The sequence below is a fragment of the Quercus robur genome, chromosome 1 (assembly GCF_932294415.1).
Source record: "Quercus robur chromosome 1, dhQueRobu3.1, whole genome shotgun sequence".
In the NCBI taxonomy this organism is placed as follows: Eukaryota; Viridiplantae; Streptophyta; class Magnoliopsida; order Fagales; family Fagaceae; genus Quercus; species Quercus robur.
In genome coordinates, this window is record NC_065534.1 from 16,701,983 (window position 1) to 16,716,218 (window position 14,236).

Below are 14,236 nucleotides of genomic sequence, written 5' to 3' on the forward strand. Positions count from 1 at the left end.
TGATCTCTGATTCTTTCTCTCTCTCTCTCTCGGTGTGTGTATATGTATTTGTATCTATTTCCTTCTTCTTTTCTGATCTGAGTCTTTCTTTGTTTCTGATCTATGATTCTGATCTATGATTCTTTCTCTCTCTCTCGGTATGTGTGTGTATGTATGTGTATTTGTTTCCTTCTTTTTTTCTAATCTATGAGTCTTTCTTCATTTCTGATCTATGATTCTTTCTTCTTTTCTAATCTATGATTCTTTCTTCGTTTCTAATCTATGATTCTTTCTTCTTTTCTAGAGATTTTCAGCCAGTGGGTTCTCTTGCAGAGTATAGGAAAAAGAAGGAAGAAGGGGGAAAAAAATAGTTTAACGCCGTTTGTTTGGGTTATTAAATTGGACAGATGTCAAAATTTTAAGTAGGGAACTTAAGGTACTGTACTTAAGTTTTGCCATAGTTTTAATAATATAAGGTTGGTGAATCTAACTTTTATAAATTCATAAATGAAAATCATTCTATCTAATTAGCTCAAATAGTATAATTCTAATTGTTTGTCAAAAAAATAATATAATTCTAAGTATAATATAGTTATTAATTATTAGCATTGATTTGTGAGGAAACATTCTTAGGTACTCTCGGAACATAGATAAATGATACTCCCTTATCTCACATTAATTCGTGATGGACATCATCATAAATTTAATGAGTAGACCCCATCATGAATGTGAGATAAGGGAGCAACATTCTCCGTGCTCAGGGTGTATCTAAGAATTACTCATTTGTGAATGGGAAAAAAATTTAGTCATAATTTTACTATAAATGCCAAAAGAATAAGTTAGTAAGCTCATGAGCTTGTTTGACAAAGAAATTAACTAAACTTAAATATATAATCTTACTTAGTGATGAGTTTAAGTTCAACTCGTATTCGAAATAAAATTAAATAAACAAAAATCTAAACTTTTAATACTTGACTCGGCTTGTTTACCGTTCTAACTAGGACAAATTCCTACTTAGATATCAATCCTAGAACTATCTAAAGGCGAACACTGGATATCTATTAAAAAAATAGAGAATCCTCTTCAAACATCTATGCTAGGTAGGATGTGGAGAAATCTAGAGTGGATCTTCACGCATGCATGTTTAATCACCTCATTGCTTGGAGATCAAGAGGGCAGTGAAAGTAGTTGACCTTGTTACGTGTGATATGCTAACTGTCAATGACGTATATTAGTGGGAATCATTGGTGCCATAGAACTTCTCGTAGAAATGCAAAAACATATTGCCCTGCCCACTTTCTACAATTAATCCGGCAGCCTTGGTCGTAATTTTAATTACAATTTATACTAAAAATAAAAAATCTTCCGAGCAACATGTATTAAAACATCAATATCACAGAATATGAAACCTAGTTTAGAAAAAATATAACACTATAAACTATGCCCTCCTATATAATCAAACATTTGAGTATGTGTTTGAGTTCACGCATGTATGCATGCATGTGCATACGTGTGTGTGTTTGCATGCTTGTGTGTCATAGTAATCATCTAATAAAAATTTATGGACAAAATTTAGTTACAAAACTGGTTTTAACCTAAGATTATAACCTTACTCAACAAAATAAACATTATTATATATTTTGAAAATTTAATCGTTGAATTGCATGTTTTTTACACTCTTACTACATATGTCAAACTTTATGTTAATCGGATATTATTTACTATATGATCTGTAAGCTTATATTTGATTCATAATTTTAAATTATAGAAACTTGCAATTTAAACAATTTATTGATAATATAGCTATTGATCTTTAATTTCCTAGAAATTTTGCAAGCTTGTAGGAGGTAAAAAGAAGATGTAATCAAATTGTGGATTTATCAAAATTCACCTCTAATAAAAAGATATTGAGTATCTACAATCAATTTTGTAGCCTTAGACTACAACTAATTTTGTAGCTAAACTTTATCAATTTTGTAGATATGCTTTATTCATAATTTATTTAGTGATGTAACATTAATAGAAGCTACATTATTTAGTGATCTAATTTGTTGCTTTTTCTATAAGCTACATTAATGATTTTTCTATAAGTTGTATAATTTGTAAAATATCTCAATACATAGGAGACTGCTTTGAAAAATTACCCTTCATCTTTTTTTAGTATTAAGACATAGACCAATATGATCTTTCTTTTCTTGCTCTTTTTTAGAGCAAAAAAAAAAGAAAAAAAAAAAGATCTTTTTTAAGAGCCTCAATTTCTTCTATATATAAAATAAAATAAAAATATTAATAATAAATAAATTAAAAAAAAAAGGTTTCAGGTTACCTTTCTTGTTTTCTTAACTTTAGCAAATGCACATCATGAGAGGCCATATTTTTATCAAAACCAAAAGTTTATGTTAGATAATGAATTTAAATTAAACAATAAATTTCTTTAAATTTTGTGAAACTTTTGGTAATAAAGTTTTAATCGGAGTAGCATGTTATTAAACTTCTTGGAACTTTGGTAATAGAGTTTCTACTCGAGCAAATTACTTGAGAGAATATAACGCACATAAGTATGTTGTGTCTTATTTGGCAAAAAAAAATAAAGTATGTTGTGACTTGTGCCTCGTATAGCACTTATTTTTTTTTATAAAAGAATATAGCACTTACCTCAAACCACGTATTTGCAAACATTATTTTATTATCCACCGCCTGTGGTGGAAAGAATTTTAGCTTCTGATAAAGCTAACTTGCATTGTAACCAACTGATTAATTCCTAGTTTTATGCTATTTCCATGGTTGACCAAAAAAACATTATTATTATTATTACTATTTTTGCTAAGAAAATTTATTTAATTATAGTATTGAAAATGATGAAATAAATATTTATTTTAAAAGCAGATGGAAAGCCCGTGAGCCCCAAGGATGAAGAAAAAGGTAATTGGGTCAGGGAAGCCCAAAAGAGTGAGTAAAAGCTCATGGGAATGTAGAATTAGAAAATGGGCCGAGGATTCCCAAGAAGAAAGAAATGGGACAAAGGAACCCATAAGCAATGTAATGGATTAAGAAAGCCCAAAGTAGCTTGAGTATAAATCCAATGACCATACTAGGTCACTGTAACCAATTGAGAGAAGAATATGCAACAGGCCCAAAAGAGACCCAGCAAGCATGAGTCAAATAACACCACGACAGGAATAGTAAAGTGGTATGGCAGGAGTGACAGCAAGATTAAAGAAAGAGCAAAGAATGGACTAAAGAGAGGAAAACCCACAATCAAGCAAGGCCTAGCCCTTGAAAGGAGCAAGTCAATAAAGAATGGAAAATTAGAAAACAGTTCACACCATAAAAGGTCAAGGATGAGCAGTAGAATGCACAGATGAACCTCCAGACCATGGCAAACGCATGAGCAGCGGATAAGATTTTGACATACACGAAAATGGAGCACATGCAAAGCCCAGGTACTACTAACCTATACCTAGCCAATACAGGAGTGGTGGGTCATAGGTCAAAGGTAAGAGAGGGTATGGTCTAGCGGTGGGGAGAAGGGAAAGTCTATTCTGGGGTTCTCGTTTAGATTCTTTTGGGGGAGATGTCCTGCTAAGATGGCATACTACCCAAAAGAAGGGAGGATGAGTTAGAACCACTAGGTGTATGCCACGAGGGATAGCAAGAGAGAATATCCACACTAAGGTAGATAAGAATGTCACGGTGAATAAGCAAACAAAACAGTTTTCTTTGTTTGGTAATGGGGAGTAGCACAGCCAGCACAGGTAAGTGGTGGCGGCTGGGTAACTGACAAACTAGTGGGTGGTCAGGAATGACACTCTAATCCAGACAAAAGTAGTTAAAGGCTAAAATGGTAAAAACCAGTCACGGCAGGTAGTATATAAAGAGTCCTTACTGTGCATAGTAACATCATTGCAACAATAGTAACCATTAAGAGAGAATCACAACACCACCATCACACTACACGAGTAAGCACTAAGAAAGAAAGAAAAGAAGGGGAAAGAATTAAAGTAGCAAAAACAAAGTGAAAGAAGTAGAGGATCAGGAAGAGAAAGAGAGAGTGTAGAGTGACAAGCATGCACCAATAGGCTAATTCCTTATCTTCCTCTAAAAGCCTACCATCTGTTAAGGATAAAGGATTTGTTTGGGCATAAACCATTCAGTCTCGTTCCCTCAAAGTAGATAATTTCTATAGTAGGATTCTCCTGCGAGGTTGTCCACGTTGAGGCAGTGGTTCCCTCCTTGCTCTTAGTCTTGTAGCACAACTGAACACAACAAACTAATCTTTTTTCTTTGATCTCATTATTATTTCTTTTCTTGTCTTTGCAGATTTACTTATGATACGAATCTTGTTGTGTTATCCTTTTCATTAAGAATCCCTTATTTGTTTTTCCTGGCAGTAAGCACATCCCTTTCATTATTGTTTTATTACATTTATCTGCCATAACCTTTTTTTTTTTTTTGCAATAGTTTACCTTTTTCTAACAGCAAGTGTATCACATTTATTATTGCCCCATTGTATCTACCTACCATAACTCTGTTGTAACAGCTACGCTTGCCATGGGCACGTAATCAAGGTTTCAGCAGAAAAATGGCATAGTTTGTGCACAAGCTGGACCAAGGTAAGTTGCAATTGGACCGGTCCTGACTCTCCTACCTAAAGCACTTGGGCCTCAGTGTAGCAGGAGACAACACAGTCCAACATCCCAAAAAGGCCCACTACATAGTGATATCTATTTATGTATGACAGATTTTACAAAAATGTATAACTTATAAACAAGTAATTAATATATATATTTTTAAAGCATGTAATTACATTATTTTTAAATTTATAGGATTAGATCTTTGTATAAATAACAACTAGTATATAATCTTGTGCATATGTATGGTTACAATTAAAAATAATCACAATTATACTATTCAAATTATATATTTTTTTAGAAGATGTTCAAATTATACATGGTATTAACTTACACATTTTTTAAACCTTACATTTCTAAAATATGTAATAGTTTCTCATATTATATATATATATATATAATGTAGAATTTAATTGGTTTTAGACTCTTTGGTATTTACACCTAATAATTCAATTGCCACAAAAATTAAAAACTTAGATGAATATATGGAAAATTGAACTCCAATTGAAATCCATTTAGAATCTAATTGGATTTAGACTCTTCGATTTTACACTCAATAATTCACTTAATGCAAAATTAAAAATTAAATGGGACACATTACGCAAAATTGAAAATCCAATTAAAATCTAATTGCATTTTCTTTGAGCTTTGGTTTTATATATATATATATATATATATATATATAGAGAGAGAGAGAGAGAGAGAGAGAGAGAGAGAGATTACATCAATTCAAAGCGTTTCATCTCTCTCACTCTCTCCAAGATACACCCTTGGAGATAAGGAATGGCAATAGGTTTAGCTGCTATTTCAAGGTAAGTTTTAAACGCTTCATTTTCCTTTTTTTATACGTATAAAGATGTAAAATGAATGTAACTTATATTGCTCGTAATTAGGATTGTGTGGGGAGATTGATGGAACTCATGTTCGTGCATCTGTTCCACTTCAAATTCAAGGTAGGTTTCACTGCCGAAAGAATGGAACAACACAAAATGTCCTTGCTGCTGCTACCTTTGACTTAAAATTCACTTATGTATTAGCTAGTTAGGAAGGAAGTGCACATGACTGACGTGTCTTAAATGACGCACTATCTAGGCAAAGGGGATTAAAAATTCTTGAAGGTATTATAGGACTAGAAAGTTATTTTATTATGGATACTAGCTTTGGGAGTGATTTCTTTTCCTTTTTGACTATAAACGTGTAGATAAATATTATCTTGGTGATATCGTTTATGGAGTTTGAAAAGGAATTATCTCCCCATATCATGGTGTTCGTTACCATTTGAAAGAGTTTAGTGATAACCCGCCAAGAAATGACCAAGAATTATTCAATCTTCGTCATTCTTCTTTACACACTACCAATTACCATTGTTTTGGAGTTTTGAAGAAACGTTTCCGTGTGTTAGATGCATAACTTTTTTGGTCATTCCCAACACAAGTGGACATAGTCTTAGCATGTTGCATAATTCACAATATCATAATAGGAGCTAACCCTTTAGACTCAATTATGAACAATGAGCTTCATGATAGTCTGTTTGCAAATGAAAGTACAAGTACAAGAGTCCAACAATCACAAAGGGAAGTTCAAGAAGAAAATAAGAGAATGGGTTAAAAAAGGGGATGATATTTGTCATGAAATGTGGGAGGATTATGATGCTATGGAGTGATTAAATACTCTTTATATTAGCTGATTGTTTAATGGATTTTTTTTTTTTTTTTTCATATTTTCAAGACTTATATGTTATAACTATTTTGTTTGTCATGGACACCCCGAATTAATGTTTTGTATTGAATATTATTTATTTTCTTCTTTCATCTTGTCTCATATTTTCTTGTGAATATCATTGTAATAGAATAGCAATGGGAAAGACAAAGGATACTCAGAAGGACAAGGATGTCAAGACTGACTTTAGGTGGTCACAACTCATGCAGAATTTGTTACTTGAGATACTTGCAAATGAGGCTCTTAATGGAAATAAGCAATCCAACACATTTAAACATACATTGTATGCTAAAGTGATTGTAGCAATTAGTGAGAAATTTGTCACTGAATGTACCCCAAAGCATGTGGAACATAGATTTAAAACACTCAAAACCAATTGGAATATTATTGCATTACTTCATAATAAGAAAAGCGGGTTTGGATGGAATGATGATTTGAAAATGATCATTAATGATAGGACAATGTATGACGAAGAAGTTAAGTTAAGAAACTATATTTATTTTTTATTTTATAGGTAAAAAATTTTTAGTTTGTATCATTGTAAAGTTTAAATCTTTTCATTATTCTTATTGCTCTCGTATTAGTTTTTGATTCTTTTCCTTTGTGTTTTAAATTATTTATTTTCCTTTCTTTACACAAGCACATCCCAATTATGCACAATTTCTAAATAAGAAAATTGAGATGTTTGATGAGATGAGTTTGGTTGTGGGTAAGGATATTGCCACAACAGATTTTTCCAAGGGAGTTGGTGATATAAGTGTAGAAGCATTGGATGACTCACCTCCGCTCGTTGATGCTAATGTTGATTGGGGATGAAAAACAAGCTAGGTTATTCATGTTGAAAATTGACAAGCTCCGTAGACAATAGCTGCAAAACTTCTTTGACAACTATTTATGTCAATTTTGATTATGTAAGTGCATTCTATTAGAATTTGGACGTGTCTATTAGGATAATTTGGCATTTTGGTATTTATCAAACTATTTGGACTAGATTATTTTGGAGGTTAAACTATTTAGCCTAGATGGCATTTTGAACTATTTGAAATGTAGCTTATGGTTATTTTGAATTATGAGAAGTATGGATATATGGAATTATGAGGTTATGGAGCTTATATGTATGATAACTATTTAGGTCATATATATATATATATGATACCATCCATATCTATTGTGAAGATTTTAGTTTGAAAACCAAATTCATTCTTTTTGTCTTTTTTTATTTTATCTTATTATTTTTTTTTTTAATGTATGTTGATTACATTAGTTGGGTTTAAATCATATTATACATGTTTTAAATTATACAAGAAATGTTAAAAAAAAATTGTGCATAGCAAACACTAAAAAACATTCTCAAGTTCATTTTCAAGATTGTTATCAAACACTGAAAAGTGAGATAGTTTTCCAAATTAAAACAATGTTCTCCAGAAAATAACCTATTTTTGAAAAAACATTAATGCTGAAACAAACAAAACATTAAATATAAAGATTAAAATTCATTAATCCACAATACATTCAAAAATATTTATTATTTTTATTCTTATAATTAATAATATTTTCCAACATTTGACATTATAAGCTTGTCCCTAGTAGGTAATATCATGGTATTGAATGATTCATTTAGGTTATTAACTAAATAATCAAGCAAAACCCTATTGCTTGATCACTCATAAAAAAAAATCAGAACATGTCACAACAAAAAGATTCCCAAAACAAAACAAAACCATAAAATTTTCAAACTTTAACCGAGCAACATGATTCATAGGGACCATAATCAATATGGTATCTAAGATCTAACTAATCCATAGCTATTAGGGGATAGAAAGAAAATGCAAAAAATGCGGTACCATTCAAATGCCTACCAAAATCAAACAAATTACAGACAAAATCGTAAATTTCAAATATTACTTACATCAATTTTTGAAATTCGAAAACCCCTAGGTAGGAAAGAAACCTTACTTCTGATGAATAGCAATAGGATCTTCTTACTCCTTACCATTGAATATCCTAATATCTTGTATTAGTATTGTGGGAGGACTTTCGTCTCGGCCCCCAATCAAGTATTGTTCGCTTTGTGATGGGCAATGATCGACCTACGTCCCACCCGCACGAATTTGCTCAATCCCACATCGGGAGAGATGCCTCCCACCCTTGCCTTATAAGCCTTTGGCCTAAGGAAGGGTGTACCACTACTACACGATCACACACACTACGGTACACCCTTCCTTAAGTCAAAGGCTTATAAGGTAAGGGTGGGAGGCATCTCTCCTCAATGTGGGATTGAGCAAATTCGTGCGAGTGGGACGTAGGTCAATCCTTGCCCATCCCAAAGTGAACAATACCTAATTGGGGGCCAAGACGAAAGTCCTCCCACAAGTATTAAAAGTTAAAACCCTAACACTCCAATCAAAATAATTTTTGAAGAATTTTCTTCTATTGAACATGAATTTCTCCATAGTGGCAGTTTTTCTCAAGAGGTTTATTAGCTTTTCTTTTATGTTTTGATGTGTTTTAATTGGTTTTTCAATGATGAACAAGGAGGTGGGTTACTTTTTTGCAATAAAATTAATCGCAAGTGGATAAAGTGATACTTTCTAATCACAAGTGGGAAAAATAAAACTACCTTAAACCACATGTGGATTAAGTGAAATTAGCTCTAATTTGTTTTCAAGACACTTGTCTTGGGTTGGAGGAACATGTAAAATTGTTTTAGAATGTTAAAGTAGAATAAAAAAGGCTCCTATAAGTTATTTTCATCAGCTTCTTTTACTATCAAATTATATATGAACCTTCATTTTTTTTTTTTCCTTTTTTGAGAAACTCATCCGAAAGTTTTATTTAAAGATGTGCTAAATCAATATTTATAAAATCATCAATACTTGGTGGAACAGACTCTATCCACACCATCATACTTGAGGAGAATTGAGCACTCCTAGCTAATGTGTGGGAAACTATATTGCTTTTCTACTTACACAAGGGAAGTTACAGCCAATTTATATTTACTAATTGTTCGTTTGAGATTGTTTATTTTAGACAATTCATATTTAAACATGAAATTCATTTTAAATTGTGAGATTTTAACTAGCTGTACCTAGAAAAGAAACAAAATAAATTTTAAAACTTATACTTAAATAAGTTAGGAAAAAAATAACAATAAACTAGATTTATATTTGTATCTCACTTTTGAAGCCAACCATGAAGATTGGGAGGTAGTACCTTTGAGTAACTATTTTTAGTCACTCATCATAGCATGTAGGACGCATAAATATGTGGAGTCCCAAGTCCGCATATTGTAGTAAAGTAACTATAAACAACCGTTTCATAAGATAATTTTTCAAAAATTGTAGTCAATGGATAATTTATGAAAAAAAACAAAGAAAAAAAAAGTGAATGGTGACAAGTGACAAAGTCATTTTTAAAATGTTGGCTAACATTTATTTATTAAGAAAATCTATAAACACAAATTTTGCCACAATTTTAATGCCAGTAAGTCTAACCCTCCACAATTATGACAAAATTTTATGATACAAAAGTTACGTCCCTAGTAAAAATATATATATACATATATACATGTGTGTGTAGGCTTGACTACGAGAGCATTCGCATCCAATGATGTAAAAGGCAAAGGTTGTTGTCAATGTTACACCCACTTGGCTGAAGTATTGCAGAGTCTGTGGACAATGGAGGAAGAGTCTAGAAAAATAACTTGAGAGGAGTGGGTTAGTGGGGATGGGGATACGTGTGTGGATGAAAAAAAAACAAGAGAAAAAAAAAGAAAAGAAAAGAAAAGAAACGTATGGACGGAAAGAAAGTAAAAAGAATAAAAAATCACAATTAAATGATACTATAATATTTTCACAATATTTCACAATAAATTTTAAGTAATAGGTTATTATTAGTTAATATTGGTGAGTAAAAAAATAATTTTAATGTTGAATTTAAATTAAAACTAGTAATAATTTTTTATATAAATTTTATTGTGAAAATATTGCTAAAAATGTTGTATACTTTTTCACCGCTTCCGGAGCCTTCTTTGCTGCTGCGTGCTTCAGTTATTTGCTGTCACAATATAATGCTTGCCTGCTGTCAAGCACTTCTCCTTGGGTCTTGTTATTTATTTAACTTTAACATAAATACATGGAGTCTGATCTAACTTTTGATATTTTTTTTTTTCTTAATTCTTGATAAATGGTGAACAGTAACTATTCAAATTGGCTTGGAAAAAAAAAAAAAAAAAATCCACGGTCAAATGGGCTTGGTCATGAGTAAATAAACTAATTTGCCTTTTAACTATTTTATTGGGTTTCATAAAATAAAAATTATTGGGTATTAAAGTATGCTTTGTCATGACTTAAAAATAATTTAAAAACTCAATAGTTATTTATGTTTTTTTAGAATTTAATAATTTTTATTTGTATTATGAAAGTTATGTTATAAAAAATACTATCTATTCTTTTTTTTAGACTATTTTAGTTAATTTTTTTATTTTTTTATTAATTTAATATTTTATATATATTTAAAATAATTATTAAATTAATTATGACATTATCACGGTTCGACTACGATTCGACCCCAAAAATCTTGAACCACTCTCTCTTACGGTTTAATAAACAATCCGGATCTGAAAACCTTGTTACAGACTATTACACCCACTTCTCTATTGTTGTTTTCAATATTTTATATTTATATAGCCTTTGCTCCTTTTCCTCTCCTCCCAACAAATCAACAACCCAATGTCTCCGCCAATCCCCTCCTCCTGCGATGTCTTTGACTTTGTGGTGCACAAAGGGAACGGAGTAAAGGGTCCGTCTTGTAGATACAGGCCTAGAAACTGTTCCAGAGCCTTACATCCAACCTCTAGAAGAAAGACTAGACCCAACCAAATTCCAACCGGAGAATTCCATTCCCATCATCGATGTCTCAAACTGGGATGACCCAAAGGTTGTAGATTCAATCTGTGATGCTGCTAGCAAATGGGGTTTCTTCCAGATAGTCAATCATGGGGTGCCTTTGGAGGTTCTAGAAAACTTGAAGAACGCAGCTCATAGCTTCTTTCAGCTACCATCTGAAGAAAGAAAGAAGTATCTTAAAAAAAACTCTCCTTCTGAGGCTGTGTGCTTGGGTACAAGCTTTAGTCCTCAAGCAGAGAAGGTCCTGGAATGGAAAGATTTCCTTAGACTCTCTTCGGTTTCTGAGGATCAGGCTTCTGCTTACTGGCCTCCCGTATGCAAGTAAGGCTTTTTTTTTTTTTTTTTTTTTTTCCTTTGTGGAGAATACTAAGTATTTAAACATTGAGAGAGAGAGAGAGAGAGAGAGAGAGAGAGAGAGAGAGAGAGAGAGAGAGAGAGAGAGTTTTTTTTCTTTATTTAAGTAAATAGATCAAGGCACAATTTAGTGATTTACACATAAGACACTAGCATCTGAGGTTTTTCTATTTTTTTTTTTGGGTAAAAATTAAAATTTAGAATTATTTTTTCAAACAAATAAAAATGATGAACTTTAGAGATAATTTTTTTTTTTTTTTTTTTTTTAAGAATCACTTTAGAGATAAGTTGTAACTATAATTATTTTTTTTTGAACATAAAGGAAAAAAAATTCTAAATTTTAGGAGTTCTCTTTTTAAATTTAAAATGAAATTTGTTACTTGACATTTATGACATTATTTCTAAATGAAATTACCTTTCATTAATGAGAGTATATTTAAACTACATAAAAATTTAGTTAAAAGAGGGTAATCCTCTTATATATAGTATAGATGATGAGAAATATATATGAAATATATGATTTTGTAAATAAAAATGTTATGGATTCTCTACATTTCATGCTAAGATTTTATTGTTTTCATTTGTTAGTATTATGATTTTAAAAATCGAAACGGTCAAAGAATCGAAAAATAATCTAATTTCTCGTTAAATTGGATAGTCCAATGCTTTTTAAATTAAAGCCATGATCAATATACAAAATATCACTTTATTTAGAATTTTAAATGACATCAAAGTCTATACACTTCTAGATGATACAATTTTTTTGTCCCACCTTGGATATTTCAGTTCACTTTATATTATATAAATCAAAACCAGTTATATTGTTTCTTGTTATTTTTCTTATTAAATAACCAAAGTTTAAAAATAAACAAATGAAACACATTCTGAGACAAAAATATTACTCCTTCGAGATATCAGATATGACTACCATGAGGATGGGAATAAGATTAATTATATATTGTCAGTAATTGAAATTTTCCAAGATGGAAAAATCTCTCATACGTCAAGCGCATAAGATACTAGCTCCCTCAAGAGTATAATCTGGGAACAGGGGCAACTTGATAATATTTTTAACTATTCTTTCCTCTTTGTACTCCTCTTTCTATATCATTTTATATTTGATCCCAAAATAACGCTAATTGCTTGAATTAAAAACCTTTTTAAAGCCATGGTTGTTAAAATCTGTGACGTTAATTAGCAAGAAGAAATCAAATTTCTTCATATGTGTAAAACTTCAGTTATTGATGATTAATCTAAAATGTAATCTGACCAAACTTTGTTAAAGGTTGTCAATGGTCCGAGATTGATCATTATAATTAATAAATAAATAAACAAATATGAGACTTTGTATAATTTCTTAGACTCATTCAAATGAGTTGATTTTTGGCAAGCTATAAGATCTTTGGGATGACAATCTCAAGGGTTTGTCCAGTGGTTTTCAAGTCTAGTATGATTCATGAAGTTCTAGCTTCAGGTCTTCTAGCCAACACTCATAGACCACCCCAAAAGATTTTGTCTTGTAGTTAATTGGTATGTATTGACATAGAAAAATCTCACTTATTGGAGATTAGTCAAAAAGTAATGATAGTCACACACTTTTTATTATGTACTCGCCATATACTATCACATGAACTGAAATTGTGTTTTCAAAACATGATTTCGGTTAAAATTGTGGAATCATGCAATCATGTTTAATTTTCAAACCATATAGGGAACAAGTGCTAGAATACGTGAAAAAGGTTGAACTCGTGACCAAAAGGCTCCTAGAGGTGTTACTGAAGAGACTTGGCGTGGAAGAAATCAACAAAACAACAAAAATCACGTTAATGGCTTCACTAATTCTTAGCCTAAATTACTATCCCTGTTGTCCAAGCCCTGAGCTCACTGTCGGAGTAGGCCGCCACTCCGACATATCAACCATAACCATCCTTCTCCAAGATGAGACTGGTGGACTTTACATGCAAGGAACTAGTGAGGATAGCTGGATCCATGTCCCCCCAGTCACTGGAGCACTAGTCATCAACATTGGGGATGTGCTACAAATAATAAGCAATGACAAGTACAAAAGCATTGAGCACAGGGCAATTGCAAACAAAAGCAAGAATAGAGTTTCAATCCCATTTTTTGTGAGCCCAGGATCTGATGCCACTATTGGACCTCTACCTGAAGTGTTAGCAAGTGGGGAGACATCAATATACAAGCATGTTGTCTACTCAGATTACTTCAAGCATTTCGTCAGCAAGGGTCACGATGGAAAGAAAACTGTTGAATTTGCCAAAATATGATACACTGGCTTAATTTATATTTGCATTTGAACAAATGTATTTGGAAATTCAGATAATAAATATCATTCTCGTTGCTATAAGTACTCCGGAGGATCTAAACTATTTATTGTTATTATTTTCTTATCATTTTTTATTGTTGTTGAATGTGCTATCGTTATGCTTTGTCATAATCTCTATTAATTTATGACTGACTAGTCACATTGTGCAGGATACTCAAAGGCTGTTTGGATATGATGGAAACTGAGTTATATAAGGCTGCGTTTGTTTCGATAGTAAACAGTTTCCAGAAAATATTTTACACCACTGGGCGTGTTTGGATTGTCTCGGAAAATTCAGTCAAACGAAAAATGATTTCCGTTGA

At 31.7% G+C, this 14,236-nt stretch overlaps 1 pseudogene; it reads left to right on the plus strand.

The window, feature by feature from the left end:
• The first annotated feature begins 10,954 nt into the window (after positions 1 to 10,954).
• LOC126723469 (feruloyl CoA ortho-hydroxylase F6H1-2-like) lies at positions 10,955 to 13,955 on the plus strand (annotated as a pseudogene).
• Positions 13,956 to 14,236: the final 281 nt, after the last annotated feature.